At 40.9% G+C, this 21,315-nt stretch overlaps 1 long non-coding RNA gene across 1 annotated transcript in view; it reads left to right on the top strand.

The window, feature by feature from the left end:
• Window positions 1-21,315, top strand: part of LOC124548500 — a 277,718-nt gene that overhangs the window by 210,396 nt on the left and 46,007 nt on the right. Inside the window, exon 2 of the long non-coding RNA XR_006967701.1 lies at window positions 12,022-12,193. This is a non-coding gene — a long non-coding RNA (uncharacterized LOC124548500). The remainder of the gene's footprint in view (window positions 1-12,021; window positions 12,194-21,315) is intronic.

The following is a 21,315-nucleotide window of genomic DNA, read 5'->3' as shown; positions in this document are numbered from 1 at the left end:
AATACTGACAATTTAAGGTGTACTTTGTCTCTTTTCATTCTCAACAAGATACACATCAAAACAATTTGTTTTCTGTAGTTGTTGCTCATAAAATTGTGCTTTCACTTCTTCTCCATCCAAGCCTTTAATTTATATTTGATTGTATTAGAATGGATAACACTTTCAACATCGAAAATTTCTGTTTACCAATTGGGTTGTATCCCTTTTCAAAAATTCCTTTAAGTTATTGGTTTTGACTTTATCAGTCACTTTATATTTGGGTTTATCATTAGTTACTATGACAACTGGTTTATAATTTTTATCATAAATTTCTAGTGGCTTCATTTTTATTGTTGAATGTTTTGAATTATTGTATTCATTAATTGCATTATTAACTAAATCAGCCCATTTATAATTTCCTTGTAAATCAGTTTTTTCCACTTTTTTGAATGTTCTTTTAAATCTTTCAACAGTGAATGCTTTTAATCCTGGAAAACTTGAATAATGATTAATATTACATTTTCCATAAGTTCCTAAAATTGTTCATTTTAAAATTGTTTACAATTATCTTACTGTGGATTTCTTGGACATCTTAGCTTTAAAACTTTTCCAAAAGCACCAGCCATATTTGTAGCTGTTTTATCTATAAGTGGAATAGCCCAAGTTAAATTTGAAAAAACATCAATTAGAGGGAAGAAATATTTATAAGTGTTATTTATTTTTGATATACTTTTCAAGTTTCCAACATTCATTTCTTCTAGATCAGCTTACCATAAATTTCTTCTTTGAATATTTTTTTCTTATTGATTTATGTAATTAACTTATTTTTTCTTCACAAATGTTTGAACCACTCACCACTTCACCTACAAAATATTTTAACAAATTGCCTCTTATTAGTTTTTCATACTGTGCAGTTCTCTGTCTCCCAGTTTTTGTTGTTACCCTGTGAGGATTAGGTGTTTCAGTAAATTTTCTGCACTCCAAGCACAAGACATGATATCCTTTTATATAGATTAAAAATATATTAAATTTTTTCACCACCTATTGTTAGCTTTGTCTACTGGTACAATTGGAACTGTATCTTTTGATCTTGTAGTTAGAAAACTTGATTTCTGTACCATTATTCATTGATTACTATATTTTGTATAGCTTATCAGAGACGTTTATTGTAGTATCAAAATCATCGAATTTCAAATCTTAATATATGTTACCAACAAAAATAATTCTTTAAAGCCTGGACTCATATTAAAAAATTGTATATTTTTTGTTTATCTCTACTGATAAAAGTAAATTCAGTTTTTTTTATCTATTGAACCTATCTAAAACAAATATAAGATCTGTATGTATGCTTTTCACCTTTTCATTAAGTAATGGTGTAGTCATCTCAATGAATCTGCATAACTTTTTCATTAAGATGGTTTGTAGTGCTATAATTGCTGAACTGTGTTGAAAAATGTGAATACTCAGGTTTGGTAACAAGATTGGCTAATTCATATTCTAAGTATTGTTTAGTAACTGCATCATAACCATGTGCAGCATCTTTTATATCTATTAATCTTCTACTTTTAAAATCATATAACTTGCTATTAAATTCTTACCTTATTCTTTCTGAAATTGTTTAATTAAGTTCTATATTTTTGGATTAGTGTTACCTAATTCATTAAGTATTTTTTCTATTTTTAATTCTAAAGATTCTAATTCATTAGATTTTATCTTGATTTTTGAGTTTTGTAGACACTTTGTGACACAGACACACTTTATTTTCAACTGACAATATTATGAGCAGACTGATGGCGTACACATAGCCAGCCCATTTCGAGGACAGAGCACTGGAAGCTGCCGAACTAAAACATATTTTTCCTTGGGTATGTCGATGACTTTCGTCATCTGGCCACATGATCCAAAAAAACTACAGAAATTCTTAGAACGTCTGAATTCCGTCCACAAAAAGGTCCATGTCACCATGTATATAGAAAAAGATGTCAAACTTCCGTATCTCGACGTCCTAGTTCAGCATAAGCCCGAGGGAGTGCTTGCCCAGTGTATATGGAGCCAGCGCACATGGATTTAGATCTCTGTGCCTCCAGGTGGTACCATTCGTAGCAGAACAACAGGGAGCTCAGCACTCTACTACACTCTACTACATAGGGCATAATCCATTTTTGACGAACGATGTCAGAGTCTGACGGCAGAGCTGCGGAATCTGGGATCCGTCTTTCACGAGAATCGATACAGCAACCTACAGATTCGGGCTGTCCTGTGACACAGGAGCTCTAATAACGGCACGGAGGCCGGAAACACGGAAGAAGACAATATGAAGACCGCTTTCACACCGTTTTCTGGCAATGTATAGTCAAAAACTGGCAGACTACTGAAACAAAACCACATAATACACATTTCTACCCGCCAACCAAAATACGAGCTTTACTAGAGAGAGTGAAAGACGACGTGGGTCTAAAAAAAAGCGGGGTACCAAGTTCCATGTTAATGCAGGAATACTTACATTGGGCAAACGGAGATCCATGTACAGAACATGAAAGCCACATCCGCTTACTGCAGCCCAACAACTCTGTAACACCAGAAAATTGCAATGGAAATGGACATAAAATGAATTACTAGCAAACGAAAGTCCTGGCTAAAACCGATAAATTTTAGGATTACATTTTCAAAGAGGTGATTGAAATCCATGTGGCTGATAGTTTAATCAACAGAGACATGGGCTTTCAACTGAGCAATCAGTACTATTGAGGAACCAGTACTAAGCTGCATCAAAGAAGAACGCGACTTAGGGACGTGAGATGCGGCAGGCACCTCAGCCACACGCCGCCCCCACCCCTCCCCCGACCCAACGAGCACGACACGGGTCCAATCTCGGGACCGGCAGGTGGCAGGTATGAATACCGCCAATACGGAGCAGACACATCATTCCATCAGCACCACCTGATGGCACAGGAATGGTTATTCGCTGGACTTACGACGCTTGGCAGTACACCCGAGGACCTTGAAAGCAGCGTATACGCCGAGAAATCTTCGTATCATATACAAGTCTATTTTATCTGCCTTCTTTCGAGCCACCCATGAATCACCTTTGCGATCATAACACATTGCTCCTCCGCTTGCTCATTGTCTCTGCGAAAATAGGAAACAGTTCAACAGAAAATGGACTTAGTACAAAACACACTGCTACAGTTTTAGAAACACATACCTGTGTGCTGACAATTCACACTCGCTGCATTCTCTGGCTTAATGCCTAGGTCTTTCACATTTAAAACAAAGCACTGGTGAAGAATGAGTGCATGGCGTGCTATGCCCCAGAAAATTACACTGTGAAATCCGTATGATGATTTACCGATTCATTGGTATCTGTTCATGCAACTTCATGGGTGATGAGGCGACTTCCAAAGACGTTCACCTGATGCAGATTGCAGTAGTCTGTTTGTTGTTTGGCAGGTAGAATTTTGTAGCCACGCTGAATTGCCCACTGTAGTACCAGAAGGGTGCAAATGTGACCCGGGTTCTTTAGAACTGTAGTCCCCACCCTGTGTGGGCGGAGACTCTTTCAAAAAAGCTCTGTCTGGGGAACAATTTTGTGCGTCTGGTCAACGTCAAATAAATTATTTTACGAGGCAGTATTTCTGCTCAAAGAACAACTTGGTGGTGTGATTTCCGCTGACTAGACTTCTGAGAAAAATAGTGGAAGCCATACTGGGTCAAAGTTAGTCATTTCGCCGCTTTCTGGTGGGAAAGCTGTTCGGCAACTACTATTAATGTTTCTGTTTATCATGTTGTGGGGGACGCAAGACGTCACCCAGGTGCCAGTCCATGTGGGAAACAGATTTTCTCTCTCGCAGTGTGGGGAGGCAGTTCACTGGGTGGCTAACAAAAGATCTGCTAGGTGGGAGTTCGGAATAACGGTTCTCAATATTTCATGCACGCGAAGGCGCCTCATAGAGGGAATAAAACAATTGTCTGCTACATTTGATGTCGGAATGCCGTGTCTTAAAATTTCATCGGTTAATCACGAAGTTGGACTGCTGTGTCTTCCCACTGGTGGGCGAACATTTGTGATGATCTTTTGCGGAAATTTTTTTTTAAAACAAAGTGGAAGCGCTTGATCACTGGGCGGAGACGAAGATGCTTTTGCCGGGGATGTGGAAGAAGAAACTTGATTTTGAGATGCGGGAGAGAGCTGCAGACTTGCATTTCAAGAAATCACTCCACTAATGATCGGATGTTGGTGCCAGCAGGCCACAGCAGGCACACGTCTTGTCACTCTGATTCATCGATTCTGGTGAAAATGCCTCGCAGTGTGGGCTATCACAGGAGGAGAGTGATTAAGTGTTTTCGACCGTTTTTTAAAATCTGATTAAACAACGCAACGTCATATTTCGTTTGGCAGTAGAGGGCTCCTACATGACCGAGCGGGCTGAGATATTTACAAGTCAGATGACTTTCCTTCTTTCTAGTATAACTAGAGCAATCATTTCATGTCCAACAGCGATTTTGCTTTTGAGGGACAGGCTTGTTAAGATCATCATTATTTATCCTTAACTCACCCTTGTGGACTTGTGCAGATCTGTGATGCATTTAAATAATCTCGATTTTGTATTTCCTTTTATTTTTGTAATTCGTTAATCACATTAATGAGTGACTTCCTTTCACGTGTGTGCTTGCACTCTGCACTGAGTAAATAAAATTGGGGTTAATCTGGACCAGTAATCTCAATTTCATGGATAGGTAACACTCTCAATTATTAATTCTTTAATAATTTTATAAGAACCGACAACCAAAACTTATTTATGATGGCCTTTCTTTTCTCATTACACAAACTGTTTGTTTGTAATTTCAGTTCCGTATCTGAGTTTAAGGGTAGCGATTTGTCTTTCAATCGGTCCAGCCAGAACAGATTAATAAAACGGCTGTGAGGTTCATCATCTCGAGTCGAGTTGTCGCAACTGCCCACACCTAACTGAGCGCAAACCAGCATATCCTTCTGTAGTGTCACCCCTTAATTCACTCAAGTCAATTCCACTTTCACGAATTGAACTTTCAGATCAACTTTCCAATTCAACAGTTTGTTCTCACTCAGCCCATTGAGATGATGATTTTAAACGCTGACCCTCGTCGTCTCCATGTAGGTGGTCCCAGCTGGATGGCACAGCCCAGTAACTAGTAGGCGAGGCAGCTAGACGTGATGAAGCTGATTGGTCCACACTGGGGCTGTCAACTGGCACGAAGTACGTCTCAGTGCTGGCAGCAGTCACAGATAAGGCATAGCTAGGGTCCAAACGAGAAGTATTTATAGTTTGCTTGGCCAGGTTTTCTTACGGCAGGGCACCTCTTTTGGTCACGTAGGCGACCAAGGCAGTCCAGTCTTTGACAAAGGCAGATTCGGCACTTGCACCATACTATTCCACAATATTCCAGCTCTGGCAACATGTTTTTCACAGGCATCTTGCTTGTCCATCTGTCATAGACTACAAAGTCAGTGCGAAACGGTGTTGGTACAGCATTCCCATAAGGTACCCTTTGAGAACGTAAACACCATAGTTGTAGAACCAGTGGAGACCTACCAGCATTTGACTGTCTTGTTGCAGAGTCTATTGCAGATGACATTACTAACTGGTGTTGAAACATTCCTTCTCGTCTGTCCTCGGAGCTTCCACGGCGTCACTCCAAGTCACCCACATGGCCTTTGCGTGAATCGACGCTCACTTAGCAATGTGCTGCACGCAAGACCAAACGAACTATGTATTGCTCAGTATATTTAATTGTGAACGTTTAGTGGCAGGTGTGTATTTATTCTGTGTACAGCTACACATTTACGGACCATCTAAGTAAGAGTCACCCCCTTACAGGATTATTTTCACTTCTCCTGCATCACTTATCAGTGTCCTGTAGCATTAAAATGCTTTCAGAAAGATTCATAGATCTGACCACTGAAATGGAATATGTACACTTCATACAGTTTCTTCAACGCCACGAACTGGTTTCTAGTAACTACCGTCGATAATCTCCACATAACAAAACGGAAATACAATTCAATGACAATGTAGGAAAACTCTCACAAAAATAAGTCATTCATATTTCCACGGAATCAAATGAAAATTATTAGCTCCAGTAAAATCTCTACAAGTACATTTCATTCTATGAAACACGACGTTCCAGCTAGGTACGGGCTCCGCTCCGTGATCTGATGTACCGGCTCTGGCTACCAGGCACGTACTCGCTCACTTACAAGTAACACTCTCCTAGAAAACCAGGAAGTGTCTTAGTAGAAATACATGCTGGCATACAGGAAGCACTTCTAACTCTTGTACATCTTCCGAACTGGAAAAGTAACTTCGTTGATCACTCAGAATCAGCAACTACTGACTTCAGTAACACGCTTTAGCACACCACCTTCGTCTGGAGGGCACGCGACTGTACATACCCGAGGTCTGCAAGAGGACTCCTCGATTTCGTGAGCTCCCAAAACATTGAAAGACGTTATTTACCCTTCAGGCATTCCATCCGCGGAAACAGCGCTAGTGGTCACAATAGCTACCAGCGCGGCCACTGGTCGTAGTTAATTTGACTTTGTTCGCTTGATACTGCACGACTCCACGAGGGAAGCTTCAACTTTGAAGTAAACTGTCTCAGACATTATAAGTAACAGTTCCTCCTGAATAACTTGAGGGCCTCTTTCAAAGAGATGCCCTTCAAAACGAAGCGACAGGATACTGATGCACACTGAAGGGGGTAACAAAAGGAGCCATTGTACATCAGAATTGATTGATCTTAATTTACTCTTCCAATCATGAACTACGGGCCTTGCTGAAGTGGCTTGCATGCCACAGCGTTACGCGTTACGGATAGCTACCGTCAGCACAACCATGTCGCAGTGATATCTGCGGAGAGGACAGACTAACATATGATTCCTGAAGAGGTGCAGCAGTCTTTTCTGTTGTTGCAACACGATAGATGGTTTGGTGCTGTAAAATTAACCAATACATCCTTGCTATGTGGATATAGCGAACGGCTGAAAAAAGGCTAACTCTAGTCTCTATATTTCACGAAGAAATGCCGCTCTACTGTGTTCTTTGATAAAGACAGCATCGTCTTGGGTAGCATATTCCCGTGGAAACATAGTTTCTCATTCTAATCTACGGAAAGGAACTATTCAGGAGGACGTAATCATCAGGAAAAACGAATCTAGCATTCTATGGGTCGGAGCATGGAATGTTAGATCCCTTAATCAGGTTGCTAAGTTACAGATTTTGAAATGAAAAATGGGCAGGCGAAAGTTAGATATAGTTCAAATTAGTTAAAGGTAGTTGCAGGGGAACTATACAATTTCTTGTCATGTGACTACAGGATTACGAGCAACACAGTATGAAGTTTGTGTGCCTATGAGTCCCATAGATGACGGAGACTTTGCAGGAATGTATAATCAGATGAAAGAAATTATTCGAATTGTTAAGGGGCACGAAGTTTTAATTGTTAATGGGGGTTAGAATTCGATAGCAGAAAAAGGAAGAGAAGGAAAAGTAATGGTGTAGCATGGACTGGGTGGAAGAAATAAAAGTTAAAGAACCTTGCACAGCGCCTGATTTCATCATTGCTAATACTTGTATTAAGCATCATGATAGACGATCATGTACGTGGAAGAGCCTTGGAGACAATGGAAAGTTTCAGATAGTTTATGTAATGTTAAGACAGAGATTTTGGATTCATATTTCTCTTCTTATTCTTCCTTTCTTTCTAGGCCAATGCCTGTTCCTTTCAGTGCGCCTCAGTCTACCTTGAAGCTGTCACTCCTTCTTTTCCTTTGACGCCTTTACTTCTTTTACCAGCTGCTGATTTATTTCTTACGATTTTCACGATCTTCCGTTCATGCAACCTATCTGTGTGTTTGTTCCATTTATGCCTAGTGCTTCTTGGTAGAACTGCATCGTCGGCATAAAGAATGTCTTTTATTTCATTGCTCCCCAGTCTTTAAATACTGTCAGCCAATGTCATCACTCGTTCATGACTATATTGAAAAGTAAGGGTCTCAGAGAGTCACCTAGTCTAGTACCACTCTTAACTGTATACTTCTAGTTAACCTGGAATCAATTCTCGCCTAGTTATATTTGTTCGATAACTGTTTTTACTAAGTTGGAACGAATACCACGACTTTAGAGCAGATTTACCACATCTGTTAACTGAATCCTATCGAAAGCCTTCCGTAAATCAATAAAACAAAGAAATCCGATCTGTTGTATTCAGTGGACTTCTCTACAACCTGTCTAACAATGAACACTCCATCCGGACTGGATCTACTGGATCTAAAACCATACTGCTCCTCTGCAAGTGTTATAATGTTTTTTTTAATTCCATTTCCTATTACTTTTGTTAAAAGTTTAAGAGATGGAATGAGTGGATTCATCCCTCTGTAATTTGACGAATCTTTATCTGCTTTCCTGTACGTGAGACTAGTGATAGTAGTTCTCCATTCATTTGAAATTTTATTACGAGCTATAACATAGTAAACTAACTTGGTTAATTGCTCAGTTAGTGGATATACTCCATACTTTAATATTTCATTGGAAATCTTATCTTTCCCCAGCGACTTTATACTTTATAGCACACTTACAGCTTCGTCTCTCTCTGTATGTGAAACAGTTACATTACTATTTACTGGTATGCTGATCTCCAGCATCTTTCCGTTTTCTGGTAGTTTTTTACCTTTAAATAACTCTGTTAATTATTTAACCCATGATTCCTCATTTATGTCGTTCCAAAATTTCATTTAATTCTTTCCCCTGTTTTTTATCGTTCTTTAAATCTGTTTCTGCAGCCCTTAAAGTTCATGTTCAATGTTTTTAGAAAAGATATCCCTTCTTGCAATTATTAATAGTAATTCCTTTTGTAAACCTCAAAAGTTTCTTGTTTCGAGTGTTTTACATTTCAAATAAGCAAACATCTTTTTTTTTTTTTTGCGCATCCCTTATCGTCTTTACAAAACCATGGTGTTCTGTCTGTTTTGCTTTCATGATTTATAGCTAGTGTACCTAACGCTTCTTGAGCCACTGCTTCAGTACTTTCTTGGCTTTTCTCCTAACCCTGGTCTGTAGTAACCCCTGCGTTAATGCTGTTCTCTTTTACTCTCTCTGCTAATCGTTTATGGTGTAAAATGTCTATTGATTCATTCCATAGGGACTCTGTATTAATTTTTTTTTTCTTTTAAGATACGTTCTGTAGCATTCTTGTTCCTTACTACATGCAATCTGGACTGTGGTCGCTGCTTATGTTGACAGTGTTTACTATCCTAACATCCAGTACAGACTAGGGATGGATGTTCCTGTTGGTAACCGTGTGAACTTTTGTAGATAAATGATCTTTTGTTTTCTGAGATTTGTATATCTGCTGTTGCTTGTGGTCATAGAAGGAATCATTTATTCTCAGTTCGTTGCTTGAGCATAATTTGGTATTAATCTCACCAATATCACTTAGAAAGTCTTCATTATATCGTTACTAAACTCCAGAGCTGAGACTATTTCTAATACAAGCATTAAAATCCTCCATTATCATGGTAAGTTCGTTTGAAAGAATGAAACTGATAACTTCTTATAGTTGCTAACTGACGGCCTCTCTTTCAGTCCTAGATTTACAGTCCTCTGGGTAGAACAGAGAGATAATATTCAACTTGTGGTGAACTAGTTTTAGTTTTGGTAAAGCTATTCTCTCATTGACGTATTGTCACTTTTCAACATGATCTTTGTACTTCTTGTGGATAAGTATCGGCACTCTTCCTTTAGCTTTTGTCTCCTCCTCGACTCCACTATATATGAATAAATACTGATCGTATTCCTTCTACAACTCGCCCCTCGTCTGTTGGGCACTACATACAGAGATTTCGTGATATTTCAAATTTTCTGTAAGCTCTTGGTCTTTGTTATTAAAGGATTTTATGTTCCACCAGTCAAATTTTATACTGCAAAACATGCCGCGCTGGCAGACGTGGGCTCTGACCGTAAGTTGTTGGTTACAAACTGCAGATTAAAACTGAAGAATTTACAGCAAGGTAGGAAATAAGGGAGTTGAGCCTGGATAAATTAAAAGGTGTCGAGAGTTTAAAATCGAAATTCTAACGGAAATCGATAGATGTACTCAGTGTTAGTAATTTACATAAGCGTTCGTGAGGACTATAAATGAATGTCAGCCATACAGGAACGTCTTGTTCCCCTTGGCTCTAGAGTCTGGATAGTAGCTTCCAAAAGTTCTGTTCAACCAGGCGCATGATTCAAAAAGTGGTTCAAATGGCCCTGAGCACTATGGGACTTAACTTCTGAGGTCATCAGTACCCTAGAACTTAGAATTACTTAAACCTAACTAACCTAAGGACATCACACACATCCATGCCCGAGGCAGGATCCGAACCTGCGACCGTAGCGGTCGCGCCGTTCCAGACTATATCGCCTAGAACCGCTCGGCCACCCCGGCCGGCCCAGGCGCATGATCAGCGGCATAGTTCACACTTGGTTGTAGTTCAGTGATCACTTAATGTAGATATAATTCGACGTGAATAATTGGCAATTTTTTCAACTAACCCTGTTTGGAATTATCTTTCACCTCTTGCTGCTCTGTAAACTTCAGAAGGCATCAAGAATGGTATAATTTTATGGAGAATGAAAAATAATGTTGACAATAAAAGACGTTGAATAAGTCGACAAAAATGCCTCAATCATACTGTTTCCTAATCGTTATATTTGGTAACTTTTTGGTGATTTTTTTGAACGCTTGTTGGGAACGAGACTGATAAAACAAAGTCATCAATCGTGATGGAGCAAGACTTAATTAGTTTTAATTGTGTTGTTGCTTCATTACATATATTCATAAGAAAAAAAATGTTTTGCGTAGTAGTAAAAAAAACTAAACTGAAATTATGTTTAAAAGATGACTTGTACTTTTAACAGAGTTCTAAGCCAACTGCTTGTGTAGCGGTGCCAATTCAGGATGTAGATAATCTTCTGGGGACGCACCACTATCTTATCTGTGGATTAGAAAGGGAAGAGAAGCAAGACACGTGGCTCCGGAGGGCAGTATCTTTATAGTAAGAAACAATTTTGTCACATTTCTTTCCCCGCGCTGTGCTTAACGTTGATGACTTTCCTTTTAGTAGACTGTAAGGGAATGGTTTTCATCCTGCGCTATGGAATGCTTACGTGCATCCGCATGAGAAGCGCTAGTGGCCTCTTCCTTATCGTCTGAAATGAATCCTTATCTGCAGATGAACAGAATGACAAAGAGACATGGTGTAGAGCCAGGAGCCCTGACGAACATTGCACCAACTGCGATGTAATATTTTCTTAGACAACAAAAGTACTCGTATATTCTGAACGTAAACAAATTTACGTTTTCGTTTTGTTAATCGGTTATTATACCAGCAACCAAATAAGAGGCAATTAGAGTTACAGTTTACGTGTTTAGTCTGACAGAATTGTTACTAAGGGCGTTCCATATTAAGTCATAATCACGTCAGTCTAATACCAATTAAATCACGTTTTGTTTCTATACTATAACCATATTTAAATAAAAATCGTCTTCTTCCAGCTATCCCAACACTTGTAAAATAAATATAATTTGTGACAGGGAAGTGAGGAAACGGCTATGCTACACAAAAGGGTTTGTGTCACATAATATAAAAAACTGAACGTACTGCACATGCAGTCGACAGTCTCTGTCCTCTTTACCTAATATCTACTACCGTTGCTCTGTTTCCAATCCCCCTCTTTACACTATTCTTTTTCCCCTCCCCACAACGTTTTCCAGGAGAGAGTCATTTGATAAGGGTAATGGTAGCCAAGAAGAGAACACGGACCTCATTCTGTACATTCGATCGACAAATGGAAGGAAAATAGGAACGACAAATAAACAACAAAAATGCAATTAAAACATGTAATTGTTCTCGTTATAAGATAGAGCGCCGAGACCCGGAGAGAGGACAAGTTAATTGGACTTGTATTTTATCCCCTATGTCGTCTAGTTCTTTTTAATCCTGCACCCAGCGTTTTTCAGATGGAATTCGGCTGCTGGCTCGCGTGGTATGCTGGGATGATCTGGACACGGACTACATTCTGTTCGAGTTCGGGGGAGACCCTGCAGGAAACATACTGCTCTGTTTAACACGCCCTGCAAATGTTAACGACGCACATCCGCAGGATAAATGCGAAGGAGCCTAACCAGACTGGTAAGTATCATTAAATACTCTAGAGGTAAAAGATAACTTTTAGTGAGTTATAATCGTTTCATTACTTCTTGTTGTAAATAAATATACCGTATATATCTTTACCAACTGAAGCCGGACAATTTCGCAGGAGCAGCTGGACAACTTGAAAGTCATAATGGTAAATCAGGGCGCTTGTAGTCTGAAGTTAAAACTTCGTGCGTTAATTTTCACAACTAGACATTAATTTGCTTAGTATGTGATCTCAGAAGAGTATGAGCATTAATCATCCCATACGACTAAAGGAACGGTAAAGACTCTTGCCGAACGTAGATAATGTTAATTAGTATATTCTTAAGTTAATTCAAAGTAACTTTTGGAGTTTTTAATAGATTAGTCCGCTGTGTACTACTAGCTAACGGTGTTGAAGGAAACCGCTGGCAGGTAACTAATCTAAAATTCGTATATAATGGCATGAAAAAAAATAAAGTAGTGATAATGGTCCTTACTGTAGTTTTTTGTGTAACTGTTGAAATGAAAACCATGTGATGACTGTAATCTGGTTCATTTAATGTAGTTGCCAGGTAAGGAAACTAAGCCGTGGTGGCAGTCAACATGATACTTGTAGCAAGATAACTTCCGATCAGATGTGGCGTGTTTGCGCTCGATACTCCATTCTGATTTTCAATTGTGAAACAACTGTAAATGTTGACAACTCTGTATCCGATTCATCTTTACTGCGAATGGCCTACTATGTAAGTGATGCACGCAGATCGGTATGTCAACATCTCAATGGGCCACGTGAAGCAATTTGTCAGCGTTTCGATTACTGGGCCGTTTTAATTAATAAAGCTAAACACGGTCGTGTTTGTATCCCTCAAAGAGCAGAAGTTCCTGTGGGAGCAAGCCAAACACTCCAGCTTTATGCAGTGCCAATATTTGCCGACTGGAGTTGATTGCCGGGGGGATGTCTGTCAGCTGCGTTAACAGTGACCGACACGCCACTCGAGGCAAAAACACTCCGCCTGTGGGGTCAAACAACGAGGGGTGGGTAAGCCAACCCTGCTGCGTAGCTAAACGTCCCCCTCACGTCAGGTCAATTTTATATGGATGAATTTTTTGGTGAAACTGGTCTCTTCTCGTTACCTTTTATTCAGCTGTGCCGCTCCTTTGCAGATTATTTCGTTCAGCCATATGATGCCACACTATTACAGAACAACACCTGGAGTCCTGAAATACGTCAGCCATTGTCTTAATTAAAATATGGTCCCGACGTCTTTAACGAAAAATGGTAACTGAGAAAAAATAAAATACTGAATGTAACTTTTTCACATAGGAATATCTGTTTGGCTTTTAGCATTGTGGAAAATAAAATTTTGTTTCAGTTATATTTTGATGACGTACTAGACTTAACTGTTATAAGTAGGGGTTCCATTGCTATTCTGGCGAACAACAACGATATCCGAAAGAGAATTTCAGGGACGCATCCGTGTTTGTGGATTGTTTACACTGAAGGAAAGAGTGACAAGGCATTGCTAAAAATGCTGGTCTTTGTAAAAAAAAAATATAGGAATTAGTATCAATTAGATATAATTATAAAAAGGAGTCAAAAATGGTTCAAATGGCACTGAGCACTATGGGATTCAACTGCTGAGGTCATTAGTCCCCTAGAATTTAGAACTAGTTAAACCTAACTAACCTAAGGACATCACAAACATCCATGCCCGAGGCAGGATTCGAATCTGCGACCGTAGCGGTCTTGCGGTTCCAGTCTGCAGCGCCTTTAACCGCACGGCCACTTCGGCTGGCTAAAAAGGAGTCAATACATTTTCTCGCTCTTTGTGTTTTAAAGTACAATATATTGTAGATAATCTGTTATAAGGAGTAGCGGGGGTTTAAACATTCTGGCAGTCATCAAGGTCATAAACAGCCTGATTACCCAGTGTCATAGCAGGTCTTATGTAGTCTAATAGCTCAAGTGAGCGAAGATCCTCCAAGGCCGAATCACATCACATTATTTCATATCAACACCTAAGCTTTAGAGTCTGAAAGTTACAGGTTCGAGTACTGGCATGTGTAATGTTTTTAATTTTCATCTCTTTTGCTGTTTTACAACAACACTTAGCGCGCCACAGCGCCACCTAACTCATAACCCTAAGCTCTGGCGTCCGAAGGTTCTGGGTTCGAGTTCCAGCAAGTGCAACGTTCTTAATTGTCATGTGATTTAATTGTAATTTCACAAAAATGTGTAGCATATCACAACAGTAGTAAGGCTCATCCTCTTAACTCTAAAGACCACAGACTGCATGCTCAAGTCCTTATATGTGCAACATTCTTAATTTTTCCAGAATTTTCCGGGATTAAAGCTGTGAGGACGGGTCGTGAGTCGTGCTGGGTACCTCAGTTGGCAGAGCACTTGCCTGCGAAAGGCAAAGGTCCTGTGTTTGAGTCTCGGTTCGGCACACAGTTTTAATCTGCCAGGACGTTCCGTTCTTCATTTTAATTTCACATCAATGGATAGCTCCTTCCCCGACCACCACATCCATCCATGAAGTTCACAGAAACATCATCCCTATTTTACGTCTATGACCCAGATCCAGAACAAGTGACAAGATTTTATCGAGTTCTTTGATGCATTCATAAACCCTAATTCAGTCATGACCTTCCTGTTCCCACACCCTGGTACAAGTGGTACAATAAGCATAATTCCAGGTAATGAGTCTATAAACTGCCACGCAATTTTCTCTCACAAAATGTACTTTTTCATACCGTAACAAGAAATTTGTAAGTTATGCAGAAATAACACTCAACTTTCACAACTTTCGACATGGTTGCAGATTAAAACAGTGACCCAGGAAACGTAGAACGCATTTGCTTTATTTCTGCCAATGATCGCAAAATTTTTGATCTATAGAATACCGGTTTCAGTTAGCAATAACCATCTTCAGATTCGCAACAAAACATGGGAAATGACATACAACTAGTGAATAAATTGCGCCTTAGAACAATAGAAAAATCAGTTTACTAGTTGTATTTCATTTTGTTGGAGATCTGAAAATGATAATTGCTGACCGAAACTGGTAGTCTTAAGGACCAAAAGTTTTGTGATCATTGGCAGAAATAAAAGAAATTTATTCTACACTCAACATTTGTTTGATTACCAAGTGTTAATTTGATATAACAGGAACTGCAGAGTTTAAGAACACTGTTTAGCCTTTTAACAGAACTGTAGGAATGGAATACGACATAGAAAATAAAACTTAACTCTCCTTTTATCATTAAAATACCAGTTAAGCATGACAGGGTTACGTTATGCAGAATAAGAGTTGAGTCGTAGAATATCAGAAGCTTGAACATCGTAGAAAAACTAGGAAATCTGAATAGGCAAATGCAAAGCTCAGATATAGCAGGCGTCAGTGAAGTGAAATGGAAAGACGACAAGGAATTTTGGTCAGATGAATATAGGGTAATATCAACAGCAGTAGAAAATGGTATAACGGGAGCAGGATTCATTATGAGTAGGGAGGTAGGGCAGAGAGTGTGTTACTGTGAACAGTTCAGTGATAGGCTTGTTCTTATAAGAATCGACAGCAAGTCAACACCGACAACGATAGTTCAGGTATACATGCCGACATCGCAAGCTGAAGATATAGAGAAAGCATATGAAGATACTGAAATGGTAATACAGTGCATAAAGGAAAATCTAATAGTCAGGGGGACTGGAATACAGTTGTAAGGGAAGGACTAGAAGAAAAGGTTAAGGGGGAATATAGGCTTGGGACAAGAAATGAGAGAGGAGAAAGACTAGTCGAGTTCTGTAATATCAGCTCGTAACAGCGAATACTTTGTTCAAGAATCGCAAGAGGAGGAGGTGTACTTGAAAAACGTCGGGTGATAACGGAAAGATTTTAGTTATATTATAAGATGGTCAGAGAGAGATTCCGAAATCAGATACTAGATTGTAAAACATACCCAGGAGCAGATAAAGACTCGTATCACAATGTAGAAGTGATGAGAAGTTCAAGAGATTAGTCGGAAGAGTCAATGCGCAAAGAAGTGGGATACAGAAGTACTAAGGAATGAAGAGATATGCTTGAAGTTCTCTAAGGATGTAGATACAGCAATAAGGAATAACACAGTAGGCAGTACAGTTGAAGAGGAATGGACCTCTCTAAAAAGGGCAATCACAGAAGTTGGAAAGAAAAACGAAGGTAGTTGCGAAGAAATCGTGGGGTAAGAGAAAAAGTACTTCAGTTGATCGATGAAAGAAGAAAGTACAAAAGAATAAAAGTCACTGATCAATGAAGTAACCAGGAAGTGCAAGGAAGCTAAGACGAAATGGCTGCATGTAAAATCTGGAGAAAACGAAAAAGAAATTATTGTCGGAAGGACTGACTCATCATACAGAAAAGTCAAAACAACCTTCGGTGACACTAAAAGCAAGGGTGATAACATTAAGATTGCAACGGGAATTCCACTGTTAAATGCAGAGGAGAGAGCGGGTAGGTCGAAAGAGGACATTCAAGGCCTCTATGAGGGAGGAGATGTGATAGACGAAGAAGAAGGAGTCGACTTAGAAGAGATAATGGATCCAGTATTAGAATCAGAATTTAGGGGAGCTTTGGAGGACTTAAAAACAAATAAGGTGGAAGAGTTAGCTAACATTCCATCAGAATTTCTAATATCGTTGGGGAAGTGGCAACAAAACGATTATTCACGTTGGTGTATAGAATGTATGAGTCTGGCGACATACCATCTGACTTTCGGAAAAATATCGTCTACAAATTTCAGAAGACTGCAAGAGCTGACAAGTGCGGGAATTATCGCACAATCAGCTTAACAGCCCATGCATAAAAGTAAGTTACTAGGATAATATACAAAAGAATGAAAAAGAAAATTCAGGATGTGTTACGTGACGATCAGTTTGGCTTTAGGAAAGGTAAAGGCACCAGAGAGGCAATTCTGACGTTGCAGTTGATAATGAATCAAGACTAAAGACAAATCAAGACACGTTCATAAGATTTGTCGACCTGGAAAAAGCGCTCGACAATATAAAATGGTGCAAGATGTTCGAAATTCCTAGAAAAGTAGGGGTAAGCTACAGAGAGAGTCGGGTAATATACAATATGTACAAGAGCCAAGAGGGAATAATAAGAGTGAACGAGCAAGAACATAGTTCTGGGATTAAGAAGGGTGTAAGACAGCGATGTAGTCTTTCGCCCCTACTGTTCAATCTGTACATCAAAGAAGCAATGATGGAAATAAATGAATGGTTCAGGAGCAGAATTAAAATTTGAGGTGAAAGACTGTCAATGATATGTTTCGCTGATGACATGGCTATCCTGAGTGAAAGTGAAAAAGAATTACATTATCTCTTGAATGGAATGAACAGTATAATGAGTACAGAATATGGATTGAGAGTAAATCGAAGAAAGACGAAGGTAATAAGAAGTAGCAGAAATGAGAACAGCGACAAACTTAACATCAGGATTGAGGGTCACGAAGTAGATGAAGTTAAGGAATTCTGCTACCTAGGCAGCAAAATAACCACTCATTGACGGAGGAAGGAGGACATCAAACGCAGACTAGCACTGGCAAAATGGGCTTTCCTGGCCAAAAGAAGTCTACTAGAATCAAACATAGGCCTTAATTTGAAGAAGAAATTTCTGAGGATGTACGTTTGGAGCACAGCATTGTATGGTAGGGAAACGGGAACAGAACAAAATGGAAGCATCTGAGATGTGGTGTTACAGATGAATGTTGAAAATTAGGCGGAGTGATAAGGTTCGGAGTGAGGCGGTTCTGTGCAGAAACGAAGAGGAAAGAAATATGTTGAAAATACTGACAAGGAGAAGGGAGAAGATGATAGGCAGCTGTTGAGACATCAGGAAATGACTTCCATGGTACCAGAGGGAGCTGTAGAGGGCAAAACTGTAGAGGTCGACAGAGATTGGAGTACATCCAGCAAGTAATTGAGGAAATAGGGTGCAAGTGCTACTCTCAGATGAAGAGGTTGACACAGTAGAGGAATTCGTAGTGCGCCGCATCAAACCAATCGGCGAGGCAAGGCGACGGACTATGTATACTCCACATCTGGAGAACTGAGTTCTACAGAATATTGAGACGAACTCTTGTACAAACTCCTGGAAAGTGGTCCGTTAACATGGTGTAAGCCAAAGTACGATTATGCATATCGTGCATGACAACTGCTACTGTTTCCCATGGAGTCCACTTTGAACATTTGTTTGACATGAAGGCGATGCAGCTCTGGGATGTGTTCTAGAATGATTTGTTGTCATTGCAAGGCACACCGTCCATTTCCAGACACATGTTCTTAGGACACATTATCCTCCATATATATATATATATATATATACACTCCTGGAAATTGAAATAAGAACACCGTGAATTCATTGTCCCAGGAAGGGGAAACTTTATTGACACATTCCTGGGGTCAGATACATCACATGATCACACTGACAGAACCACAGGCACATAGACACAGGCAACAGAGCATGCACAATGTCGGCACTAGTACAGTGTATATCCACCTTTCGCAGCAATGCAGGCTGCTATTCTCCCATGGAGACGATCGTAGAGATGCTGGATGTAGTCCTGTGGAACGGCTTGCCATGCCATTTCCACCTGGCGCCTCAGTTGGACCAGCGTTCGTGCTGGACGTGCAGACCGCGTGAGACGACGCTTCATCCAGTCCCAAACATGCTCAATGGGGGACAGATCCGGAGATCTTGCTGGCCAGGGTAGTTGACGTACACCTTCTAGAGCACGTTGGGTGGCACGGGATACATGCGGACGTGCATTGTCCTGTTGGAACAGCAAGTTCCCTTGCCGGTCTAGAAATGGTAGAACGATGGGTTCGATGACGGTTTGGATGTACCGTGCACTATTCAGTGTCCCCTCGACGATCACCAGTGGTGTAAGGCCAGTGTAGGAGATCGCTCCCCACACCATGATGCCGGGTGTTGGCCCTGTGTGCCTCGGTCGTATGCAGTCCTGATTGTGGCGCTCACCTGCACGGCGCCAAACACGCATACGACCATCATTGGCACCAAGGCAGAAGCGACTCTCATCGCTGAAGACGACACGTCTCCATTCGTCCCTCCATTCACGCCTGTCGCGACACCACTGGAGGCGGGCTGCACGATGTTGGGGCGTGAGCGGAAGACGGCCTAACGGTGTGCGGGACCGTAGCCCAGCTTCATGGAGACGGTTGCGAATGGTCCTCGCCGATACCCCAGGAGCAACAGTGTCCCTAATTTGCTGGGAAGTGGCGGTGCGGTCCCCTACGGCACTGCGTAGGATCCTACGGTCTTGGCGTGCATCCGTGCGTCGCTGCGGTCCGGTCCCATGTCGACGGGCACGTGCACCTTCCGCCGACCACTGGCGACAACGTCGATGTACTGTGGAGACCTCACGCCCCACGTGTTGAGCAATTCGGCGGTACGTCCACCCGGCCTCCCGCATGCCCACTATACGCCCTCGCTCAAAGTCCGTCAACTACACATACGGTTCACGTCCATGCTGTCGCGGCATGCTACCAGTGTTAAAGACTGCGATGGAGCTCCGTATGCCACGGCAAACTGGCTGACACTGACGGCGGCGGTGCACAAATGCTGCGCAGCTAGCGCCATTCGACGGCCAACACCGCGGTTCCTGGTGTGTCCGCTGTGCCGTGCGTGTGATCATTGCTTGTACAGCCCTCTCGCAGTGTCCGGAGCAAGTATGGTGGGTCTGACACACCGGTGTCAATGTGTTCTTTTTTCCATTTCCAGGAGTGTATATATATATATATATATATATATATTATTATTATTATTGGTGTTTTGCCCTTAAAGAGCGCATTTGGACTAAACTACATGGCCAGTTCCTTTTGCTGCCTTCCTTGCTGCCCAAACTTCCCTCATTCGCTCGCTGTGTTTCTGTTTCCGGTCCTCTGTCCATGCTTCTTGTCGGCTTCGTGTCTTCGGCTTCATCTTGATTGCCTGTATATATATATATATATATATATATCTATATATATATATATATATATATATATATATATATATACAGGGTGAGTCACCTAACATTACCGCTGGATATATTTCATAAACCACATCAAATACTGACGAATCGATTCCACAGACCGAACGTGAGGAGAGGGGCTAGCGTAATTGGTTAATACAAACCATAAAAAAATGCACGGAAGTATGTCTTTTAACACAAACCTACGTTTTTTTAAATGGAACCCCGTTAGTTTTGTTAGCACATCTGAACATATAAACAAATACTTAATCAGTGCCGTTTGTTGCATTGTAAAATGTTAATTACATCCGGAGATATTGTAACCTAAAGTTGACGCTTGAGTACCACTCCTCCGCTGTTCGATCGTGTGTTTCGGAGAGCACCGAATTACGTAGGGATCCAAAGGGAACGGTGATGGACCTTAGGTACAGAAGACACTGGAACAGCACATTACGTCCACACGCTAACACCTTTTTATTGGTCTTTTTCACTGACGCACATGCACATTACCATGAGGGGTGAGGTATACGTACACACGTGGTTTCCGTTTTCAATTACGGAGTGGAATAGAGTGTGTCCCGACATGTCAGGCCAATAGATGTTCAATGTGGTGGCCATCATTTGCTGCACACAATTGCAATCTCTGGCGTCATGAAAGTCGTACACGCCGCAGTACATCTGGTGTAATGTCGCCGCAGGCTGCCACAATACGTTGTTTCATATCCTCTGGGGTTGTAGGCACATCACGGTACACATTCTCCTTTAACGTACCCCACAGACAGAAGTCCAAAGGTGTAAGATCAGGAGAACGGGCTGGCCAATTTATGCGTCCTCCACGTCCTATGAAACGCCCGTCGAACATCCTGTCAAGGGTCAGCCTAGTGTTAATTGCGGAATGTGCAGGTGCACCATCATGCTGATACCACATACGTCGACGCGTTTCCAGTGGGACATTTTCGAGCAACGTTGCCAGATCATTCTCTAGAAACGCGATGTATGTTGCAGCTGTTTGGGCCCCTGCAATGAAGTGAGGACCGATGAGGTGGTCGCCAATGATTCCGCACCATACATTTACAGTCCACGGCCGCTGTCGCTCTACCTGTCTGAGCCAGCGAGGATTG

Source organism: Schistocerca americana, chromosome 1 (assembly GCF_021461395.2).
Source record: "Schistocerca americana isolate TAMUIC-IGC-003095 chromosome 1, iqSchAmer2.1, whole genome shotgun sequence".
NCBI classification, from domain to species: domain Eukaryota; kingdom Metazoa; phylum Arthropoda; class Insecta; order Orthoptera; family Acrididae; genus Schistocerca; species Schistocerca americana.
This window is presented reverse-complemented; position numbering and strand designations above follow the sequence as displayed.